Here is a 26366-nt window from a genome sequence, read left to right as displayed (position 1 = left end):
ATTTTAATATTTGTATATTTTATACCTTTATTTTGAAATTGCGATGTACAATACATGGCATATTTAGACATAGGTTGATGAATTCTCCTGTGTTGGCAAAGATTTGTAAATGATTTACGTAACAAATCTAGAACATTAATTCAAATTCACAGCATATGCAAAGAGTTTAGCCCCTTTCACACATACAGTAACTGGTAAATTACCTGTAAGTTACCATTAATAGATCAATGTGTGAACAGGACCTTTTCAAAAATCCTTGCAAATTTGTTGTGGCTGTCACATTGTTTTATGTAAATATGCGCTAGATGGACATCTTTGGCCATTGCACCTTACAGCTTTTTGTTGCGCTTCTCCATTCATCATGGCTGCGACTCCAAAGTTGGATACTATTATGTGCGTCTCATGTTTATAAAATTGTCTAGTAATGTTAGTTTGGTGGAGAGTGAAAGCTGTGCTCCTCTCATTCTATTGACTCGAAAGTGATATCAATCAACAAGATTTTTTTTATTATTATTTTTTTATTATTTAGGACTATTTATTTTCTGCAGCCAAACTCTGCATGCCAGAAATCCGGCACGGTGCCAGAGAACTTTAAGCCCTGCACTAGTTCTACATTCTACTAGTTTCCAATTTAGGTTTTCAATCTGAAAGTGTTTCAGTCTGAGTGTTTACATGTCCTCTCGCTCGGAATACAGAAGGAATGAACCACTCCTTACAATTCGATCTAAATTTTAGTCGGATCTGGCCAATTCAATCCGACTGACATGTTTGCATATGACTTTTTTTTATTCTGATTGTACTTCTAGTCCTATTACGCTCAGATTAGTAAGGTCCATGTAAACGCAGCTACAGATTCAGATCTCAGTCAGAGTGAAGACGTTTCATGAGGGCATCCCTAACAACACAAATGATAATCCCTTGGTGTATGAGCTACATGTGGGTGGCCTTCAGCCATCATCAGTTTCCATGGCAATGGAGTACCGGTGGGCAAAAATCTAAATCAGATCTCAAGGAAATAGAGATAGCTTGAAGTGAGTGAAAGAAAAGTATGGCTGATGTCGCATGGACATGCCACTTGCATCCCAGACTGCTGTAAGAACTCAGCCAACATGAATACAACTAGCAGAAGCATGTACTTACTCATTTTTGACTTGTCACAGGATTTCAGCAAGTTTTACTTCTTCTTGCTTTTGAAGCCAAATTTAACTTTCTCAGCTTTATATGTGGCATTTTAGCATTATGTCTGGTTCAATATAAATATGCCTTGATGAATTAAAAAATGATGACAGATTTTATCATTTTGTGTGTAGCGTCAGTGAACAGAGTGTGGGTGGTCAGATGCTCAGACTATTGCAAGTGACATAATATCGGCACTTTATTAAATACATATTTTGAAATATAAAAAAATGGCCAAAAACATAACATATATTTTAGATTAATTTTTATCAGTTTTATTGTACATATACAGTATATGTAACATATTTTGGCATTTGAAGGTTTAAACGTTGGTTTGGTTGTGTGGAATATTGGTACAAAAAAGTACAGGTACCACAAATGTAAATTAGGCTGATAATATTATGCAATTTTCAGCACCTGACAACATTGTGCGGCTCTTTAGCACAGTTCTGTAAGCAAAGGTATGGATCTAAGCTGTACATGTATCAAGCCAGTCCTATAAAGATCATAAATGCAAATGTGTTGTCAATTCAAATGAATAAAAAAAAATTTAATCAAAACAAGAGATCAGAGCAGCTTAATTACATATAGCAAGAGAGACTTTCAGTGACATTTTACAGAGGTGACTTTGCTTCTACTCAGACATGCTCCAACCTTTAATGATCTGTGAACACTCTCTATACTGCTCCTGGAATCACATCCATATTCTAGAGATATTCCCATCTTTTCATTTTCATTCTCATGTGCAATGCATGGAAACTGTGACTCTAAACTGTAGGAAATTAATAAAATAAGAACACAGGTGAACCTACAGTATAACAATATGATATACAACCAAGTATGGTGGCCCATACTCAGAATTTTGTGCTCTGCATTTAACCCATCCAAAGTGCACACACACAGACCAGTGAACACACAACCGGGGAGCAGTTGGGGGTTCAATGCCTCGCTTAAGGGCACCTAAGTCGTGGTATTTGAAGGTGGAGAGTGAACTGTACATGCACTCCCCCCACCTACAATTCCTGCCAGCCGAGACACAAACTCACAACCTTTCAAATGCGAGTCCGACTCTCTAACCATTAGGCCATGACTTCCCATGGCTGTATGCGCATTGTTATAAAACTGATATTCAAACATGTATCTCTGTCTCTCTCCGACCTTACACACTCAAACTGTGACATTCAAGCATACAGGCAAATTTGTTTGCAAATCATTTCAAAACAGAAAAAACAAGCAATCACACTTTCTCATCACATACAAATTTTGATGATAGCAACAGTATTTTCAGCTGCTTGTAATCAACAATGTTATGTTTCATATACAGCATTCTTTATAATACCTATTTTATCACGTCTTCTGATTTTGTGAACGTACGTACTTTAATGATTCTAACAAATCTTTTAATGACATCTATTATTCATATGTTTGCTCATTGTCTGCTTGATTCTACTTGTATCAGTACCACAGCTCAACAGGAGTGCAGAGATTGACAGATCTCCCAGAGGCTACAGACAAAGCACTATACAGAATATAAACCTCTTAAATAGATTAGTAAAAGTCAAGGTCTGCTGTAAAAGCTGTTCCATAAGACAAATCTCAGCCTACAAGCACATGTGTTTATGGTCAGATGTATTCCAGATCTTGATTTTAGTCTCTAGATGTCTTTGGCAGACATCCTGTCCATCTCCCCTCTAATCAATGTAAATGGATTTTTGAAATTAAAAATCTATGTTGCCCAATTCCATGTGAGTTGATGTATCTCCCCACAGAGGGACTGTGCATTAGCACGTAATGCCATTACAGATAGCTGTGGGGCAGGAACAGACTGACGGGACCTGCTCAGATATCATGCGAGGACAGACTGAGGACAGGACAGACAACAGACCTCTCTCCGCCTCCTTATTATTGTTTGCATGGTGACTAATGAGAATGCCAGGTTTGATCCTCATCACGGGGGAGTCACCAGGTTATGACAAGATACTAATGTCCATTACTGCCTACTGTCCACTGAGGAAGACTGGACATTTGACAGCCTGTGTGGTTTAATTATGTGGAATATAACTTTTAACACCACATGAGTAAGGGGCTGTTTAAATAGAAGTTTTTGCATTCCAACTGCTTTTTCATTGTTTTTATGTAAACATGCACTTGCACCGATTTGTCCCTCGAGTTGAACAGGGTTCATTTTTAAAATATGTGCATGGAAAACTTCATTTGTTATGTGCAATGCTTATTGTCTTTTTTGGGCATACTGAAATCGTTTAGATGGGAATATCTGTGCAATGATAGTAACTGATCCATCACAAAATATATATTCCTTATGTACGTATTTATGCAGAAAATATTAAACATGAAAATATATTTGGTATTAATATCAGAAATGCACATAAATGGATTAAAATGTCCTGTTATGCATGTTTAATTATTTATTAATTTAACCAGCACTTACATCATTACCTGCTTCAATATGAATGCTGTTGAAGAAATCATTATTGAAACATTTGCAGTTAGCCTACTCAGCTCGTCTCCAAACTACATGCGTCAGCTTCTTAAACTTCCTTAATGAATCAGTCATTTTGCACAAATCTGTTGAGTCAATGATTCAGTGACTCACTCGTGAAAACTGTCACGTTTCTTTCCTGAGTGAAGATATTCGATGTTCTTTCAAACGTTCAATGACTGATTCAATAACTCATTCATAAATAAAAAGACCTTTTCACTACTGACAAATCAGTTGAATCAGTGAATGATGAATACAGTCACTTGTCACCATCTACTGATGTAACCTGCAAAAATAGTCAGAAAAATCCCAATCAGAGCACAAATACACAACAAGCGTACAAGCATACAATGTTGCCAATCGAATAAAAAAGACAATTTTACTGTTTATTTTACAATTAACTGTTTAAAAATTTTTATCGAAATGTTGCTATATTTGCAGGGTTTTTGCATGCAAGACAAAAAACAAAAAATCATATCAGGAAAAAGTTAGTGTCAAGCCTTGAGTGCCAACTTGTTTTCCTGCCAATAAATTCAATAAATGGCCCTGAGGATCACACGCACAGAGAGTGTGAACCAGTTTTGGAGCAGGGTCAGGATAAAAACCTTTTTTAAAGTATAGACACTCAGCAACACAGCGGGCAAGAATTCTGCCAACACAACAAAAAAGCAGTGAGGAGACACTTCAAGAGCTCATAAATAAAAAAAGATGAAAAAATAAGACTCTATGACTTTAATTTAGTTCTTTCTCTCGCACACAAACACACACACACACACACACACACACATGGCCATGGCATCACACAAGCCCTCTTTCTCAGTAAATGATTCTATTTTCCTCTTAATATTCTAAAATCGCTCAAGCATAAGCCTCTATGAAATCTAGTCAGACTCTTGTGAATCGATTTCAAACATGATGCTCACTGAAGTGAATAAACATTTCATATACAGACATTAGCTGATGTGTCTCTCTCATACTGTGTTTGATCACGGTATTGTAAACAAAGGAAAACAATTTCCATCAGAGAACATTAAGTAACGACACTGCGGACCAGTAACAAGTTCATTTAAATATTTAATTCTCATGTAGCAAGTCTAATTTCCTTTCTGATTGCTCTCTGTGGATCATCAAGAAGCAATACAGGATGTAATCATGTACATTTAACAGCACTGCACTTCTAATGCGACTGTAGTGCCAACGGGTCAAATTCAAGAAGACTGTATACAAGAGAGTGGTCAGGAATGCGGGATCAAATGGAGTCTGTCTGCCATTCTAATTAGATTGTGGTGTGTGATGTGAAAATAATAATGTCAGTGGCTCTGTATAATTTCAATTGATATTACTAAATAAATAGGGAAAAGTCTGTGCTCTTACCTCATAAAATGAAGCTGGGTGGGTTACAATATACAGTGGGGATTTTTCCAACTCAGTTTTTTTTTTTTTTTTTTTTTTGGGACATGTTGGTATTATATCTTTCACTTGGATGTTATAAGTTGTACTGAGTAAATACAGCTGGATAATACAAAAATTGTGTCCATCTTCATTTCAGACTGAAAGCAACAAAATGTGATTATTTTAAAGGGGGTGATTCTAATCTATACCCACTGTATTATCCTGAGCCAGTGGTGAAATGAAACTCAGGGCTGTCAATATCATAATAACGTCAGTCTGATTCCATAATAAAATGTCACGTTAACATATTAAATTCAAGACCACTTAGTGATTCTGTTTCTGATCCGTAAACATGAGAAATGCAAACACTGAACTGTAACGCGAACCGGTGATTATTTAAAAACAACTTTCCTAATAGTTAAATCCTAAAATGTAAGAAAAATATGTTCCTGCTGTTGTCTACATCAGTGTTTGTACAAAAATACAAGTAATTAATATTCAGAAAGATGCATTATTTGTCTACTTACAGTACAGACATTCATGATGTCACAAAACGTGTTCTATTTCAAATTAATGCAGTTCTTTAGAACTTTCTATTCATAAAAGAATTATAAAAATAATCACGTTTTTTTACAAACATTTTATAAGCAGCATTTATTACTGATAAGAAATGTTTCTATAACAGAATATCAGGATATCAAATTTCTGAAGGATCATGTGACACTGAAGAGTGGAGTAATAGCTGTAAGTTCAGCTTTGCTATCACAGGACTAAATTAAATGTTAAAATTTATTGAAATAGCAAACAGCTATTATAAATTGTAGTTATATTTCACATCATTACTGTTTTAGTGTTTTTCAGCTCATCAGCATAAGATACTTTTTTTCAAACACATACAAAGAATCAACCAACCCCAGACTTTTAACGTTAGGGCATATAAAAAAAATCACTTGAATTTGATTTATGCATAGTTTACAGGATAAAAGTTATCACATATTGTAAATGCACGAAAACTATCAAATATGGCAGCCTATGCTGATGATCACCAGAACCTAAAAGTTTTTACTGCTACTGCTGACTATGTGTGTCAGTTAATAATCCTGTATTTTTTAAGTAACCAACTCAATGATCAATTCAGACTAACGTAAAGGTCACAAACTTGCTGAAGTCAATTTTTCTCATTGCCAGATTGTTCTCTTTGCCATCCTATCAGACTGTAGTACACTAAGATGCAGTGTTATGTCTGTGTGTTTTCTGTGTTTCTGAAGTAATAGATTTCTTCCAGCTGTTTAACTCTGACCCATGCAGGCCGTATCCTCGCCACCAGCCTCCAAAACATCTCTGCTGCCACTTGGACGAAGTGCAGGTTTTGATGACTGTTTGGATTCAAAGAGGTTGTGGCCTCCAGCTTTGCAACTGTCATCCTGTATCTCTGTCCTTTTGTGTTTTTAGAATAATCCAATTCTTTTTCACTATCATCTTTTTCACTTCTCTTTCCTCTTTCTTGAGAGGCTCCAAATTCACAATATATTTACGATGATTTGCTAGTGATATATTTTTCTTATTTTTGTTTTGTCATTATTTGTAACTCAAAAATATGAAATCATTTTTCATATAATACACATATAATATATTATATATATTAAATGATTTAGTAAAAATATGTGTAAAAAAAATGTAAATATTGCTAATTGATGGCAATTCATTTAGATTATTTCAGTGCAAAGAGGTGATCAAAAGGATTTAGAAAATGCTGAAAATATTTCAGCCAGGCCCTCCAATTCAAATTAAAGTCCAGTTTTGTCTTTTTTAGTTGCTGACGTGCAATATTAGTTATACAAGTAAAAACTCGAGAATGAACCGTGGGAAAAGCACACTAAAGAGAAAATGTATTTTCTCGAACCTCAATATATTGCAGCGACAATTGCAGCCCTTAGATCTGCCTCTCCACAGCAGTAATGGAAACTCCTGACTCTGCATCCTTACTGTGCTGAGGCCACATGATTTATCTTGTAAATGGCTGTACATATTAATTGAAAATGTGCAGCTAATAAAGGTATGTGGGTATGCATGTAAACATGGCTAAATTCAGAATGGAACACTAGCTTCTAGCAACTACAAATGGTGGTATTACTGTATGTTTTGTCATAATTTCATCAAATTGCATGGTTAAGAATTTTTTTTTTTTTTTTACTGTTTTATGAAATCAGCTGTGGAACCAAATAAATAACAAACATAAAACGTTATTAGCAAATCCAATAAGAAAGCTCGGAGGCATGGCGTACACCTTGACGTAAACTAAAATAAATAAAATACACAAAGTTAAAATAAAATAAAAATCAATAAACACTCTGAAATAATGAATAAGAAATGAATGTTTTAAAAAAACTTCCACTTTAGATAAACGGCAAAAGTCAACATGATTTTCAAAATCCAAAATATTACCAAATAGGCCCTTTGCATTTTGTTTTCGAAATGAAATCTTCATGGAAACTCACTCTTCTTGTCAGTCAGCACAACTCAATCCTACTGTATAGCCTATATGATGACAACAGTTTTTTTTTTTTTTTCAGTCAGATGCTCATAATGTAAATTCTCAGAGCACATTGGAGATGAAGTTTAGGTGTTCATGTCCTCATATAGTGAGACGGCAGATGATGAAAGCACCACAAGCATCACACACGCTTGAGTATGTGCAGGAGACAAAACCATGCCATTCATTCGCATCAGAGACACACAGAAATCAAAGCACTCAGATTAATTTGATGACAATTTACATCAGATAAATATCTGTGGAAGTGGTGAATAAATTAGTTGTTTTGACAGTAATTTTACTCCTGGTAAAGCCAAACACTGCCAAATCACCACTGATTCAAATTCACAATGTCTGAATAAGGATCCTCAGACTAAAATGAAGCACAGAAAGATATCAAACATTAGCACTAACATTGAGATAAAGTTTGAAAAGAAATGAAAGAAAAGGAAAGGAATGTGAACAATGACAGCAGATTTAGCGTCACTCCTGCTCTGTGTGTTTTATGTAACAGTCACGTTAGCAGAGCAGAAAAAGCAGTGGGTGAAGCAAAGAGAGACGTAGCCTGGTTCGTGCTGAAGGAAGCAAGCTGTGATGATGCAAGCAGTGAGGAATCACAACACAATGATATCATGATGAATTTAAGCATTATAAGCAGATGAGTGCATGTGCTTTCTGAACTCCCCACTGTGTCATTAGAGCAAACAAACACAGTCTGGGTTGAGTGTTAACAACCACACACAGTTCTGGAGATGAGGAACACACTCACCTTTGGTCTCACCACACAATGTGCACTGTGACTCTACAGAATCAGAAAAAAAAACAAGAAAGAGAGAACTGTCAGCAAACATTTACATACAAAGTACATTACGAGGACAGTCACCCCAAAATGTACAAAACATTTTTTCATGACTGGGTGTTTTTTTTGACCTCAGAATTTGTTTCTTTATCAGAACAGTTTAGAGATATTTAGCAGTTTGATGGACTGGAGTCGTGTGGATTATTATGCATTATTGTGATGCTTTTATCAGATGTTTGGACTCTCATTCTAATGGCCTCCTTTTCCAGAGGATCCATTGGTGAGCAAGTGATGTAATGCTACATTTCCCTGAATCTGTTCCAATGAAGAAACAAACTCATCAAAAACAGCCTGAGAATGAGAACATTTTCAGTAAATTGTAATTATTGGGTGAACTATTTGGTGAACCTTCAGTACAGAACACACATAGAATCTGATTTCATATTTTTATATTGATTCAATAAAAATATAAACCAGATTATTGTACAAACAATGCATGAATTAATCTATAAATTAATAAATAAAATACAAAAGTTATATGAAAGCCACGAACACCACTATAACACTCAACCTTTTCCCATGCTTTATCAAGGTCATATTATCTATCAACTTCCACATATCTTCATGCAACACTTTAAATGTCCAAATGCATCATAAAATATAAATGATTAAATTGATCATTTATTAAATTATTAAACAGTGAAATCACTCTTAATCAAAAAAGTAGTGTTATTGAATTGCCTGAGATACGAAACATGTTTTGAAGAAAATAAGCATGTAAAGTATATGCACACATACTGTATTTCAGTGAGAGAGTAAAAGTGTGTTTACTAAGATTTTTAAAGTGCCTATGGTTTAAATAATAAACACCTGATTATTTATACAGCAAGTAACAATAATTCCACTCAAGCATCTGTTTTGTTAGTCCCACCTGCATTAGTTTGTCATTGATTTCTCTTCTATCAAATTTCAAAGTATTTTGGTAAAACATTTTGTACTTCAGAATTATTTAAACTGTGGCCTCAATATGCAAAAATCATAAACAGATACTTTTAGGTCCAATTAAACACACAAGCTTGCACACACAGACACACATTTGCAGCCAAAATGCACACAAACACACAAACACACAAACTAAAGCAAGACTTGAATATAGTGCATGGAATTTCCAATTTATGAAAAACATTACAGTCATATAATTTTTTTTTTAATCAAAATATGAATCTATGTTCAAGAAAACAATTCTATTCATCTGTAAAACATGGGATCTTCACAAGACTACATTGTAAAAAAATTCTAACACTGTACAAATTCTGTCAATGGCCATTAATTAGAACCGCTTTTCTATAAAAGACATGGCAGTGATACAGCAGTGTTTTAAATTGTCATTCTGCTGTATTGAATGGATGATTCAGTGAGTATCTGATTAGTACTCATTATATAGCGCTGTCTATGTAAGTCATTTCCATGCCCCTAATTAAGAAACGATTGATATTTGTTCATAATCATGTTGAGAGATGTGAACAGGCAACAAATTCAAAAGATCAATCAACTCATCAAGTGTCTTGTGTGTCTGGCAGATTCCAAATATACAAAAGTCCAATCCAAACATCATAAATGAAGCTTAAACTGGGAACATGATGTAATACCATTCCAAACAGAAAATACATTTCTGATCCCTTTAACTCCCTCTCTGAAAGTAAACCAACAAAATTTTAGACAGTGACAGCACCTAACTTCTGTTACTCCTCCAAAGTTTTGGAATGTTCAGTTAGAACTAAATAATTTTGGGGGGTGAATTCGTGGTCTAAATGGCTGCCCACTGCTCCAGGTGTGTGTTCACGGTGTGTGTGTGTGTGAGCTGGACAGCCACATCCATATTCATAAAGCTATTTACACTAAAAGATAAATGCAGATACTGATCCAAGACCTCATCCCTGGCCAATAAACCAAAAGTTCATATTTAAGTATCAGTTTGATTTGTATCCCATTTGAGTTTTTTAAGTCAAAAGCCCCTATAGAAACCCAGAAAGAAACACATCCACACACATTTTGGATGCAACATGCACATGGACTACTTGTATCAGCTGCATGTGACTGAGCAATCGTCTTGTGTTTCGCCAAAATAAGAAGCGCTAACTGGCTCTGCCTAAATTGCACATGAAAATAGCGTTTAAATTTATTCCACAACTAAGGATTCCATAATTAACACCAATATTTGCAGATTAGCCTTGTGTGCTCACACTCTCTGCTTTAGTTGGCATAGTGTTAGCGGTGGGAGAGCCAGTGGTGATAACTAGCTTTTCTTTTCTGGTCTTTTTTCACAGGCACACAGAGGCTTTTTTTCTGCTCTGTGAAGCAACGGTGTGTTAATTCCGGATTATATCATTATAGAACAATTCTACATACTATTTTTGTGAACATCGTCTCTCATTTGTTAAGGTTATAAGAAACAAATTGACTAACAAGAGCAGAATCATGTACAGAAATAAACGAGTCAACCTATAGTTAATGGAGGTCAGTTCAAAGATGATCAGTGCAGATACAATATATCGACATGCTTCCTGGCCTGTGTAAACACACAGAAACGTGTGTTACTCTATTTAGATTACTATTGATTTCAGTTTCCGCACTCCAAAATAATCCCTCTTGTGCTTGTCTAACTGCTCCTGCAGGAGCTGACAAAGCACTTCTGTACTTTCAGATTGTATCAGACTTTATGAAGACTGTTAGCATTCGGTCTATCATAAGCACTCTGCTTGTAAGAGCTCTCTTGGTCCCCAAGAGTAAGAAAGATAACAACATACCAAGGCTGCAAAGGAATATACGGCAGCCTTGCTAACATTCAGACCAAACAACAGGTGCATGTGTGATTTCTTTTTATATATATTAAATCATTTTTGAGAAACTTACTTTTTAAAGTAAGTTCTGCTAAAATATAGCTCCAAACAAAACCACAGCAAAAGTGTCACAGCTTACAGTTGCTCTTAACAACACAAAATAATGTTTTTTGTTGAATGAATCGGTTGAAAGAATGATTCAGTGACTCCTGAATTCCATGCTTTGTATGAGTTGTATGCAGGTGTATGGAGCAGATGCAGGTTGTAACCAGCTTTTTGTAATATTTGCCAACTTGACCCCATGTGAAGCTGCTATTTCAATGGCGTCTTTTGCATTGGATTGTAAAAAGCTATGTCTATAACAGTGGTCCCCAAACTGGGGGCGAAGCAAAGCTGAGGGATAGTGTACAGTCAACAGATTATTTTGCAAAAGAAACCTCTGCAGTGTGATAAAGACTACACTACAGTAAATCATGCAGCCACTTGACAAACGTGCAAAAGCAAATAGAACCCAGTGATGTTCTCTGCTGTGAATGTGGCATGACGCAACACAACAAATCCATGACAGTAAACTGACCCCCGTTCTATTTCTGACAAACTACAGCATAAAGAGATTCGTGAAAAAATAGTTTCCTCAAAAATATGAAGCAGCACAACTGTTTTCAGCATTGAAATAATCAGAAATGGTTACTGAGCAGCAAATCAGCATATTAGAATGATTTCTAAAGGAAGTGAAAATGAAGACTATACTGATTGTACAGTATTGATGCTGAAAATTCAGCTTTTTATCCAAAGCAACTTACACTGCACTCAGGCAACACATTTTTTATTTCAGTATGTGTGTTCCCTCGAAACTGAATCCACAACCTTTTGCACTGCCAACACAATGCTCTACCACTGAGCCACAGGAACATATTACATATCAAAATATTACAGTGTTAACTTCCCCCACCTCCAAAAAAAAATGGGTCTTGAAAATATTTTTCTCTACAAAATGGGGCTCAGCAAAAAATGTTTGGCTTGCTGAAGAGCTGAACTGTACAAACGGAGTGACGCATGCAGCCTTTGCCCACATCGTCATGTGTCATTGCCCTTTCAGGTGTGAAATAAAGGTGTCCTCAGCAAATGGCGCAAGAGCGCGATACCCCATAGTCATGTATCTCGTTTCCCTCCTTCCGGGAAGAGTATTTATATGCATTAACATTTTTTTCATGAACGAATCGGTGCTTTTTAATAAATCGGTTAATCAAATGATTCAATGACTCATTCTTGTTTCCTCAATGAATCAACTGTTTTGAACTAATTGGTGGATTCAATTATACTAAAGTCACTTAATGACAATTACTGCCGTATAATGTAACCTTTTGTAGTATAATTTCTCTCATTACATGCCACACTCATATGATAAATTATTTTAAAGGTGATATTTCACCCAAAAAGTAACATTTATTTACTCACCCTCAAGCTATCCTAGGTGTATTTGACTTTCTTCTTCCTGGCGAATACTATCAAAGTCATATTTAAAAATGTCCTTGCTCTTCCATGCTTTATAATGGCAGTGAATTGGTGATACTCAATAGTCCAACAGAAGTTAAATAAACTGCGTCCATCCATCATAAAAAGTCGTCCTCATGGCTCTGCAGGGTTAATAAAGGGCTCCTGAAGCAAATCAATGAGTTTTTGTAAGAAAAATATGCATATTTCAAACTTTTTAAACTTCAATCTCTAGCTTCCGATAACTGTCGAACATACTTTTGAGAGAGTTTATTGGACTTCTATTGGACAATTGAATATCACCCATTCACCGCCATTATAAAGCTTGGAAGAGCCAGTATATTTTTAAATATAACTCTGATTAGTCTGAAAGAAGAAAGTCATACAGTGTATACACCTAGGATAGCTTGAGAGTAAATGATGGGGTAATTTTAATTTTCGTGTAAACTAACCCTTTAATCTCAAATTATTCAGCCATGTCTAGGGTTATTTTGTGGTTATTATAAGCTGACTGTGCATTATATCTTACTGTAAAGTTTTAATTTTGAAGTACATCTGCATTTCTGCTGTTGCTGCAGACCCAGCAGCACAAGCATCTCATATTTATCTCAGTATTTCCTCTGAGACAAAAATGCTCGAGATCAGCATGAAGGCCCAATGTAAAGGATCCCAGAGGTGTCATTAACTGCTAGTCTACAAGACTGAATCATTCAAAGTGCCTGGCAATACAGATCGATTGCAGAAGAGCCGTGTGTTCAATAAGGCCCAGCTCAGTATGGGACTATCTTTTGAAAGATCGAAAGAGCACTTTTGATAAAGCTGTATACTAAGTGACTTAACAAGGGACATACTATCATATAATTACACCACTAGATCTCTAGACTGAGGACTTGCCAGTTTCTTCAAGAGGAAAAGCTGGAAAATCTGAATATCTGTTCTTAGCCCAATTTTTTTTTTAACACAGCATATATTTACCCATGCAAAGCTAACTAAGTCTTTTACATTGTTACTAAGCTGCTGCTGGCAGATTAACAGCTGAACATCATGAATCTACTAATAAGCCAAGTAAAAATTATTTAAATCTCTATGATTTTTTGTGCATTCAAATGGCACTTTATCAAAGATTTTTATGACAGAATTTTATCCTTGAGAAAATGCTGTAAATGGAAATTCTTTGCCATCTCAAACTTTGTTTCAGATGTTTATTTTTAATTAAAACTAAATGTTTTTAAAACATGGAGCAGTTCAAACTTTGCAAGGACAGTCCGGTGCTTCTTACTCACAGTCTGTAAGTACATTTACATACTTAAAGAATTTGCCACTGATAATTAAAACGGGAGTATTAAGCAGTGTAGAATAGTGCTTGTTATTTATCTTTTCTCAGATCACAAATGTTTTATGTTTGCTTGGCGCAATATGCAACGCAACACGTAAAAAGACAGTATAAATCATTATAATCAGTAATTCTGTCCCCACTGGATGCAACAAATGACTCATTTTTTTAATGGGTCAGCCAATCACAACGCACTAGATAGCTGGCTAATCAGCTTTTCAGAAAGATAAGTGTTGTAAAAATCAATGTTTTTTTTTAGAAATGCGGGGTATAGAGGAGCAACAATAATATTAAATGTAATAATGTAAAAATTATATTTTTTGTTTTTTGAACCTTAAACCGCATAAACACATTGCATTACACCAAATACACAAAATAATGTTCTTTTCAGCAATGCCATATGAACCCTTTAAGGATATTTAGCATATGGGAAATGCTAGCTATAAAATAAGCATTACCAAGACAAAGGAATCTGGTATTTCATTCCTAAATATTTCCTTAACATCACAGAATGCTATTAAACAATGTATTTATAAACCAATATTAAAACAACTGATCATTGACGAATGTGCTGTACTATATTAAAAATAATTTATTTATTTAAACCATAAGTTCAAATGTGCCCAAAATGGCCAAAATAGCCAAATATCCAGCATTAGCTGTCTGTATGAAAGCCCATGGTGAGCAGGTCTGTTCTTCTTTGCAGATGACAGACTCTATCTGTTTATTCCCTCTTAATGTAGTCGCACCCAATCAGAGAGCTGAGAAATGTGGGCGAGTGAGCCCAAAGTAAAAGCCTCATCTCTTACATTAGAGCAGACGCGAGTCCTTGACTGGACTGTTCTTTTTTTTTCATTATCCATTTGTCTTAAAACATAGTGCGACAAGAACAGAACAAATTCATTCTCTCTCACAGAAGACAGAACTATTAAATAAGTTCTAAAATAGAGAAGTGTGAGTGTTTGTGTGTGTGTGTGTGTGTGTGTGTGCATTTTGAAAGTGTGAGGGAAGGGTGTTAGACTGTTGATTATTTTTGGTTCTTTATATTTTTTCCATGCTCTAATAGGCACAGAACAGACTTTTCATAAAATACCGAACATCCAGCATTTTAAAATAAACTTGGAAAAACCATATAATACAAAGAAAAGCACACAGAGACCTGAACACAGTGAAAGTTGTTGTGCATGTGACCTTTTTAGTGTACTCTAAAGGTAAACAGTCATCAAGTGTTGTTATCCGCCTTACAGGGCTCATGCATTTGGGTATGTTTCAGGATTTGAATTAGTTTAAAAGCTTCCAGTATTTACCCCAATCTCTATTTAGTCTCAGTTGCAGGGTATCCAGCTAGTTAAGTAAATGCTGTTTTAGATGATGCTAAAGATTCTCTACATTCTCACGTCTTCAAAAGATATCCTGTAATGGACCTCTGTTCCATCTAACCTCTTTGATAATGTAACAAGTCTGAGATGCAGACAAAAAGCAAAAGCCTGAAAAGCAAAACATTAAACATAGCACTTAGAAAAAGGTACCATATCCATAAGTATAAGTATTCCAACATACTGCAAAGAATACCATTGTACTTGCTTTTTTGTTATATAAACTATGGTAAATATATTTATTTGTAAAAAATAAAAAGTATTATAATAATACAAAATATTTATATTTATTTCTAAAAAAGAAAAAAAAAATTGTAGTGCCTTTTATAAGTAGTCTGGTTCAGTTGATTTGATGTAACCTCATGCAAAACATGGCTGAACATATAAAAAGTGCAGTCTTAACTTTCCTTGAAAAATTCTCTTTAAACTGTTTTAGCAGCTCCATCCAGATCCTCAGAACACTGTATACTTCCCTACAATGTAATAGGATAAAAATAGTATGTCAAAAGAGTAGTTTATCCAAATTCACAGTATTCATATCTGGATGATCTATTGCTTCTTTTAGGATCTGAAGTGTGCATCCAATGGACACTTTAACTATCAACACTTTTATAAATTAGTTAACTGTATCAGCTGTAATTGTAATCTCATTTATTTATTGGTTGACCTTGCATGATGTTATGCATTGTGAGTAACTGGATGAAGTACAGCTGTAGTCTTGAGGAATGCTGGGAATTGGAGGACTGATGAAATTCTTCACGGACGAACAGCCTCATGTATTATAAGAGAATCTTTCATGAAGCGTTAGTTCTGCGGCCTCTCCTTTCTACAGCCCTTAATGATGTTCTCTCAGTGCACTCCTCCTCTCCTCTCTTCCTGTGGCCTTCCCTTTCTCTCTTTTCTCTCTCACTGTCTCCATTTCACCCTTTCTTCTTTACTTCCTTGCTCCCCCTCTCTCTGTCTTCATGAATAGGCTCACTGAGGCGTCAAGTGCAGGACTAGGTCTGTGCAGACCTCAAAGACAGTACACGAGAGATGACAGATGAGGAGGAGGAGAGTTTGGGTTGACATGAAGGGTCATTGCAGTGCTTTCCTCTGAACTGTGAACATTCAGTGCTGATGGCAATGACAAAGTGGCATAGTTCATAACACTGTATGAACATCTGGAAAGGGCATTTCTTGTTTCGAGGTTATTGGCTTGTGATTTGACTCTTATAACCTTGTATCAGTCAGAGGATCAGTGGTGCTACTTTAAGGATGTAAATGAAGGAGAATTAATAAGTTAATTAATGTTTTCAAATATATTAAAACCTATTATAATAAATGGCAAGTTTTATATGATTTTCTATATTAATATATATGATTGTCTTTTGAGAAGAAGGAAAAAAATGTTTCAAATGTTTTGGTCCATACAATTAAAGACCAAGGATCCAAAACAACCACAATGAAATTCAATGTATGGAGAAAATCGAAATATTCTTTAAAAAAAAAAAAAAATGCAAACCGGTTTGGAACAAGACATGGTTGAGTAAATGATTAAAGAATTTAATGATCTATTTAATTGGGAATGATGAAGAACACATTAGTCAACATTTGAACTGGATCCAAACCTTTCATCAAAGTTGTCCTAAAACAAAAATGTGTTATTGTCTTAGGACAACTTTGATTAACTTTTTTGATCCAATCCAAGTGTTGACTATTGTAGTCTATTGTTTATATAGTTCTTAAGAATATTTGAATCTTTTAGTTCAAAGACAATAATAAGACTTTATTTTTTATTTTTTTAAAAGAAGAAAAAAAAGAATTGTGAACAAATTATTTATTCAAATCTTTTCAATGAATCGCTAGATCTGATTCACCAAACTTGTCCCGTTCTCAAGTTCCACTCTGTGACTCTGAAGGGGTTAATTAACATCTCACTGTAGAACAACATGAGGTTGAATACATGATGAAGCAATTGTCATTTTTGGGTCAGCTGTCCTTTTAACTGGAAATGATGGAGAATATTCTCTCATTGTTTACTCTTGTGTTGTTCCAAACCAAGATTGTAAGAATGGCTGAGAAATGTATCAGCTGATCTTTTTGAAACTTGAAACTATGAAACTTTTTTTTTTTTTTTTTAAATGAACAAATGTCAAATTTGTGATCAAATTACATTTATTTTCTGTGAATCATTTGACCTGATTCACAAAACCAGTTTAACTCACTGGCTCACAGCAATTCTGAAGTTAATTCTTTACCCATCATTAACAGAATTTTTGGTTATTTGGGAGACATCATTTTCCCTCCATTAATGGAATTTTCCAGGCTTTCCATGTTTTCACTGTTATACGGTAGGGGGTGCCTTTACACATCTTCCGAAACAGCGCAGAATGTACAGATCAAAACACAGATGAGCAATGATAAACATGTAAAGTATGTAAGCAGATGCATAAGTAAAATTACATGACCATCAAATATTGATTAAAAAAATCTAAATAATGCATGAAGCAAAAATGTATTTTTGTTTCTTTGTTTGTTTTAAAAAAAGCAGAGGCTCTGTTTTTTTGTTTTTTTTTTCATAAAATAAATATATGCTGGCAGGGAAAGAGTTAGTAGATCCAGTGGATCAACACCAGGGTAAATAAATTACAGAAAAAAAAAAAAATTCGAGTGAACTATCGCTTTAAGAAAGTTTTGTAACAGGAAATAAAAATGTGCTGCTTTTATTTACTCCAACAGGTGAAGTGCAAAAACACCATTAAACAAAGTAAAGTAACATGAGCTCTGGATAACTGGAACTGTGCATAGCTGCTACAAAGCATCTTGGTTCTGATTCCTAAAAATATCCGCACTCTATATTGACATGTAACTAGTGACTGGCTGGGCTTAACTCACAATGTGTCAAAATGGTGAGTGAAAAGCCTAACAGGAAATGACAATGAGGAATGCCATCTGTGCAGCGCCACCTCAAGCTGCTGGTGTTGCATCAGTCGTGCTGTACAGGTGACACATTACTAACAAAGAGTACAGCAAGACTGTAGCCCGGCAAATCAACTGCTGCCATGGATACAGAGACTTCTGTAATCTCAGCCAGACAGTTATCTAAGACTGGCGTTTATATGATTCCCTGGTATGGTTTTATAAAGAGAGAGGGAGAAAGAGGGAGAGAGAGAGCAGATGCTTGTCCACAGTGAAATATGGCTTACTGTCCCCCACAGGTACAATCTGTCTCTAACTTGCTATCAGTCTCACATTCCCCCTCAATGTTTTGAGCTAGCGTTCTGGTTCAGTCACACACACACACTCAGACAGCTGCAGGCATGTGTGTGTGTGTGTGTGTGTGTGTCAGCTTAATGTCTGTCATTTATTTAATACGTTTCTGGTGATTATGAGAGAGACCCATGAGAAAACTGACAGGAAGGAGGATGCTGTTCTTCCTCAAAACCTGAGAGTTACAGGAACACTCAAGATGAATAAAGACACACATCTTTTCTGCTCTGTACTTGTGTGTTTGTGACGGTGTGCTAGATATCAAATTAAATGAGGTGCAAAAGAAAAAAAGATGGGAAGGATGATGATGAAAAGCTTTTCTTTCTTGTCCATACATATTTTTGTCTAAGTAGCCACAGTATGTTGTATAGCGTACAATCACATGGTGAGTAATGTAAAATAACATAAATCAATTTAGGGTGATATAAGACCTCATGACTATGTGAATATGAATTATTTTGTGAAAACAAGCCCTTCCAGTACATTATGACCGCTACTACTGTATTCAGCTATTATCCATGGCAATATACCAATGCTACTTTCACGTCTTCAAAATGATAAAGTACTTATAGTACTTTATCATTTTGATAATATAAACTTATATTATGTTTTACTTGTAGTAAAAAAGGCATTTAAACCCTAAATAAATGGCTCAGGAATTCTAAGCTAAAAAAATTAAAACAGTGATCAGAAGAACAAGAACTGATCTGACATACAAAAAGGTTAAAATAGAGGAAAATGAAACTTGCAGCTAAAAATGATATAGTCCATACAAAAAGTTACTTATTGCAGATAAAATAATACATACCATTCAAAAGTTTTGCAGTCGTTAAGTTGTTAAAGGTTTTTTTTTTTTAAAACTTTCTTATGCTCACCAAGATGGCATTTATATGATAAAAAAGGCAATATTGTGAAAAAAAAAATTAATTACTGTTTTTTCTAAGTATAGTATAGTATAGTTTTCTGAGTATAAGTATAGTTTTCTGAGTATAAGTCGCATCAGTCCAAAAATACGTCATGACATGGAAAAAAAACATATATAAGTCGCACTGGAGTACTTATTTATTTTGGAGTATTCACATTTATTTAGAACCAAGAACCAAGAGAAAACATTACCTTCTACAGCCGCGAGAGGGCGCTCTATGTCTTCAGTGTAGACTACAGGAGCACTGAGCAGCATAGAGCGCCCTCTGGCGGCTGTAGAATGTAATGTTTTCTATTGGTTCATTTCTCTTGGTTCATTTCTCACGGTTCATGTCAAATTAATTTTGATAAATAAGTCGCACCTGACTATAAGTCGCAGGACCAGCCAAACAATGAAAAAAAGTGTGACTTATAGTCCGGAAAAAACTGTGTTACAATATGTAGTTTATTCCTGTGATGGCAATGCTGAATTTTCAACATAATTACTCTAGTCTTCTGTGTCACATGATCCTTCAGAAATCATTCTAATATGCTGATTTTCTGCTCAAGAAACATTTCCAAGTAATTGTGCTGCTTAATATTTTTGTGGAAACTAGGTTCTTTGATGAATAGACAGTTCAAGAGAAGAGCATTTATTTAAAATGGAAAGATCGGCAACCTTATCAATGCCTTTAATGTTGCTTTTAAACAATTTATTGGGTCTTTGCTGAATAAAAGTATTGATTTCTTTCAAATAATATATATATATTTTTTTAATTTTGAAATATTGCTGGGTCTTGCTGCTAGACAGACAGGACTATTACTATTTTGTTTTTGTTTTATGGGATGATTGAAGCAATTCTACAACAAAAATAAAATAATCCATTACATATTTAACATGCCCTAAAGAAGAATGTTGAGAAACGTCCCAAAAATGTCAATTACCTCCATTAAATATGCAGCACCTCTGGTAAGGCAGCATCAACAGCAGGAGTTCAGACAACCATCAATAGATTTTGATCCTTCATCTGCTCACAAACATACACATACTGCTCTCTCTGAACACCGTCCACTCACTCAGATACTCTTAATAATTAGCAATTGGCAGAGCACACTCACCAGACCCTCAGCTAATGCACCTGCTTCCCCTGACTGTGTCAGAAAGAAAGAGCAACGGGCACCAGATGTGAAGGCTGCATCCACCCCAAGCCACAGCGTCACTTTAGACTGACCTAATTTCAGTGTTTAACTGTAATTGCTGGTAGAATAGAAATTGATCACATCCAAAGAAAGATGAGTCATCAATGATTATTATTTGCTGTCTGAGAGAATGGATGTGTCTTAAAGCCCAACATCTGAACTGATCTGAATGTTCCCGCACTATTTATTGATTAGAAATGAAATAAAACCCACTGAAAAAAATGTGAAACAAACATTGTTTAGTGATGTTCAGTTGCCAAGCAACAACTCCTACAGTACATGTATCAGCACCATCATAATAAAAGTGGCATGTATTATAAAAAAAAAAAATCAGATTTAAAATTTGGAGTTACCCATACAATTTTCTCAATATTTTCTCACCCTAATGTAATTCCAAACCAGTATGCTTTTATTATTTTATGCTAATATTTTTTGCAACAGTTTTGTAAATAGAGAAAATAATCAGTGAATAATGATTTAAGTTTCAGTCTGGGCCACTTAAAGCTACAGCATCAAAAGGTGTGAAAAGATTTGAAATAAAACACATTAACTGTACCCTTTTTATCAGAGTATACAGTAGATAAAACTTGTACACGTAAGTTCACCTAGAGAATATTTGACATAAAAATAAGTAAGTACATAAAAAAATGGGATTAACTTTTTTCACAGCAAAGTTAACACCAAAATGTTGTCATTATTTATTCACCATCATGTCAATTCAAACCTGTAAAACTGTTGTGTGGAACACAATAATTTATTTATTATTTTTTTCATAAAATGAAAATCAAAGGGGTTAAGCATAGCTTTGGACAACACTGACTTTCATTGTATGGACAAAACTATTCTTCAAAATATCTTCTTTTGTGCTGCACAGAAGAAAGAAAGATGATGATGGGTAAACAATGACTAAATTGAACTACTATCCCTTTAATAGAATGTCATTCTATTTAATAGAAAGTTATTCACAGTTAACTGCTTATAAATGAATGTAGATTTGTTCATAGCTCTTGCAGGTTTGTGTTTGTACTCAGGGGAGTTTTTATTTTATTTTATTTTTTTGAGAACTCTCAACCATCACTAATTGCACACTCCTCTGAGCCTTTCTGCAGCTTTTAAACAAGCAAACATCACAAGCAAAGTTTCCAGAAAACAGGCCAGAGGCAGAAGATGGGGAATGTGTGTGTTCTCCTCACAAATCTCAATTTATCAGCCTTGTGAGCCACGATGTCAGTCCCCTGCCTACGTTCAGTGTTCATCTGGACGAGGACTTTCAGGTTTTATTGGGATCCAGCAGGGCGTCAATAAAGAGCTCTAAAGTGCTCTCTCACCTAATAACAGACTCTATGTTAAACAAGGGTAGAACATCCATCTGAGACTCTCTCAGTCCTTAGTAACCTAGCAACCAACGCCAACACAGTTTGCATCTCCGACCAATGCGTGAAGCTCATGGAAGTCCTTAAGCCATTTGTAGGAGAGGGGAACTGTGTCTCAATACCTCAGGCGAACAATGAGATGTGTAACCTGAAAGCATGTTTGCGTAAGTGCTTACCTTTCACATGAATGGGTTAAGATGCAAACAGAATAGACCAACACAAAAAAGCTTTGAAATGACCGTTTCTGATGTAGTTGCCATGGTGATATTCAGAGATGAGGTGTCCCCGAGTGTGTTAGCATCTCCCATTGCATATGCTAATTTAATATGATAACACACAAACACTAAATGCTAATCTCTCAAAAGAAGCCTCACAAAGCTGACCTGAATCCTGCATGTTAAATAAAAGATCTCTTCATCTTCTCGGATCACTGTTTGTGCCAAAGATCTTCATGCCTGAGGGAGCTGGACCTGAGCCAGAGGTTAAACTGAACCTGTGTTAGGCTGCCATTACAAGAAACATAAAAGTGAAGTTCAGCTAACAGCCAGCGGCAACTGGATTTGCACAGCACTGTACTGCTCCATCAAACAATTCAGAAGAGATCCACAACACGGCATGCAGAGGAGCAGCTGGAGAAGCTTCAGGGAGGGATTTGCCAGGACAGGAGGCGTTTTTATCTGGCACTGTGCAAGAAAGATAAGCTCAATGTATATTGTACATTTAAGGAATATACTGTATATACAGTTTAGTAGCGGGGTGTGTGTGTGTTAAAGCTGTTTGGCTCAAACTGTTTGGCTTGGAATCAAAAATGTAAGCCAATCAGAAACACCAGTCCAGAGCTGTCACACTCTGGACTGTTCAGGCAATCTCAAACTCTTGTTATCTACTTGGACCAAGGAGTCTGGGTTTGGCTGGTTAGCACTGTCCAGTTTGCAGCACTGTGCAAAATTCAGACTTGAAGATTTGACTGTTAGTCACGACTTGATTTGTAATGTGAATTAAATAGACTGGAAGTCAGTTTATGGAAGTTAAAAAATCTCATTCATGTTCTCCCAAGGGGAACGATAACCAATAAAGCTTTAAAGACAAACCTACTATGAGCTAAGAGGTTGTTAATCAATGATAAATGCTTTGTTGAAGCCATTGGCCAGCATTTTTTTTCACCTTATTCTTAAAAAGATCATACTCAACAGGAAGTCCAAATGAGAAATTACTGTATTTTACCCATGATTCTGCAAAAAACAATCCACCAGTCAAAGAATCAAAATAAGCAAACGGAGCCAAAAACAACAACAATAACACAAGGTTCGAATGCAGGAGAGGAAAAATGTAAGGTCATGTATGGAAGCTGTGCACGTCACTGCATTCTAAAGTTCAAGATTGAACTCAGAACTCTGACCTGTGAATTCATATCACATGAAGCTGTGTGAGGCATGACCTAGCAGTTGAATTGAAAGAACATACATTTAAAACTACAGTGCTGTAGGAAAGTGGAGTAAATAGTGTGTTTATACATTTTGGATTCATCATTATTTGTTATGCGTGCAAATGTACGTTTTTAAAAAGATGTTGCAGAGCGCGACGTGACATCATGACCATTACAGTGTCTGAAGAAATTTCACATGCTCAAAGTCTAGTGTGACTGGGGTTTTAAGCACCTGTCTATTCCTGTTAAGCACTGCAAATACCACAATAGTTAGTCTTCCTAGACAGCACATTTTGCATTTGCATTAAAATGTTATTTCTATTTTCAAATCAGCATGTTTAATTTAAAATATTTATCTGTCATTTTATAATTAAATTATTTCATGCTTCATTGGATTGTAGTTCTGTAAATCAAGGCCACTGAAAAAGTGGGCGGGCACTGTTGCACTCTTTTGGCCACACCCCACAGGAAGTTGAATTGGAATGACAAGATGAATTTACTGAACAATAATCAAAAACGTTACACGAGTAATGCATTCTGGGAAATGTAGTGTTCTTCCATGAACTGCAAATCATTTGAATTCATATAAATTGAATAGAATTTTGCAAGTGAATTGCACATGTGTAAAATTGATCTTCTGCTCACACACTGGCTACTATAGTGGCTATAGGGCAGAATTCAGATTGCGTACTTCTGGGAAGCCTGTCCAAGCTGTGCAAGTGCCATTCAGATTCATGGTAATGCTAACGAATATCTTTCCCCTGATATTATAGACCTCCTTGGTTTATACGAACACACTATGAATGCTTTAGTAAATCAATCCCACATGATACTGTAGAGTAGTGTATAGCACTGATGAGAGCCCTTCAAACCCAGCACATCCACAGCTCTGTGATATGTCTCCTGCTGTCTGTACAGATGTTTAACATGCTGATATCAGTGAGCCCTGTGGATACACAGCTGCAGTGAGCCATACATTCCCCTAGTTGACCTTAATCCACCACCTACATAAACACACATGTGTAAGCAAGTAAATATCAAATACCAATATGCTTTCTAATACACCCAGGTGCATGAAGAAATACTTGCATATTAACTCAGGCTGCATAGAAATGGCCGGTATATGAAACATATATCCAGTATTTATAAATACTGCTTAAACCTAGGTTAGCATATCCAGACTTTCAGACTGACGGTCTGTGAACCAAGGCTGCTTTGAATGGCCAAGGACTGCCCCAAAAAGCCATATGATTGTCAGGTACATGTAAACCAACCAATCATGTTTTGTTTTGTGCCGCATCATGTTTATGAGCTTGGAAATGTCCCCACATTAAACAGACAGGTGTGTAAAACTCATGGATGTATTTTAAAGAGTCTATGCCGGAAACTTTACATGTTTCACATACTTCCAGCAATTAGTTGATTCTAGTAAGTGATTCTCATCGTCAGCGTCAGCTGTCTTCTTCCATGAGGGGGTTTGGCATCACAACATAATTTCCAGACAGAATGTTAAACAATGCGAAACACACGTCTCCCGGAAATCCTGTAGAATTCAACCACATAAGGACTTCGAAACTCCTAGATAATTTCTATTTTGTGTGGCATATGCATCAGACATTAAACCAACAGTCTGTAGGCATGACGTCTGAGGCTGGGATTTCACATTTGGTAACAAACGAAGCTGTGAGGTATGGAAGTATAGTTCAATGACATGTTCTGGCTGCTTCACACTGCCACAACAAACTTCTTAAACCTCTTTTATTTCTTAAAAAATATATATATATATATCTAATCCAAAATAAACTAATTATTTACTCTCCCACATGTTCTAAACTCAAATGCGGTCATTTTTGTTCATTTTTTTGAAGAAGAAGAGGAACAATTATTGCAGTTTTTGCCATAAATTAACATTTTATCTGAATACTTTAAAATTTTACAGATTAATCGTGCTCTCTTCAAATATAATGCCGGAAAACTTTCAGATCTACCCCGTGCTATGATATTAGCTGCAAACCTGTCAAGTGTAAAAGCATCCATTAGCCTGGGCCCTGCAGTGGTTCTGGTAAAAAGGCAGCATCTGTGTGTGCTCAGACATATCCAAGAGGCTGTGGAGAGATTAGCAGTCTTTGCTCTGATATGATTAGTGCTAACAGCCATGTAGCTGCACACAAGGCTAGCATCTGTTCCTTACAATGGCAATCAATTCGGCATCAGCTGGATTCATTAAAAAGGGTTTCTTCATCGTTTACTCTGGCCCGAGAATCAAAAGCTTTTCTGGTAACCTAATTCGACTATGACTCTGTTAGAAAGTGTTGGCTTTCTGCAGACCAAATCGCTCAGCATCAAAATAGGGGAAAGTGATGTAAGAGGAGGGTGAAGTCAGTTTGATATTAAATATGAAGTGTCGGTTTCTATGGGAAACAGAGCCATAATCCCTTGATGTGGTTTGATAAGATGATTTAAAGCCTTTAACTGTGGGAGTGAACCAGGAGTCAATATATCTTTTCAAAGACCATTTGGTGTAGTTTGAGCCAGGTGAACGACATTCATTTTCCATTTGAAAGGGTAAAAAAACTGTGAAAAACATTTCAATCTACTATAAAGAGAGAGCAAAACTAGAGAGCAGCACAGGATTACAGGCACCCAAGTGCTTCCATCACAGTTTTAAAGAAATTTGTGAATCACTGGCAAAATCATATAGACTCTTTTCATCTTTTGACTAATAGTTATAGGTAGAGGTGCAATGATATTACAATTTTGGAAGGTTCC

General features: G+C 35.7%; 1 protein-coding gene across 4 annotated transcripts in view; it reads right to left on the bottom strand.

Annotated features, from left to right (window-relative positions):
- LOC113095751 (disks large-associated protein 2-like) overlaps nt 1–26366 on the bottom strand; it is a 99847-nt gene that overhangs the window by 62082 nt on the left and 11399 nt on the right. For all 4 annotated transcript variants that reach the window (XM_026261111.1, XM_026261112.1, XM_026261113.1 and 1 more), the window contains exon 2: nt 8371–8403. The gene's annotated coding sequence lies outside the window, so the exon portion shown is untranslated. The remainder of the gene's footprint in view (nt 1–8370; nt 8404–26366) is intronic.

Source organism: Carassius auratus, unplaced genomic scaffold (assembly GCF_003368295.1).
Source record: "Carassius auratus strain Wakin unplaced genomic scaffold, ASM336829v1 scaf_tig00215781, whole genome shotgun sequence".
Classification (NCBI taxonomy): Eukaryota; Metazoa; Chordata; class Actinopteri; order Cypriniformes; family Cyprinidae; genus Carassius; species Carassius auratus.
Note: the sequence above shows the minus strand (reverse complement) of the source record. Positions and strands in the feature narration are given on the sequence as shown.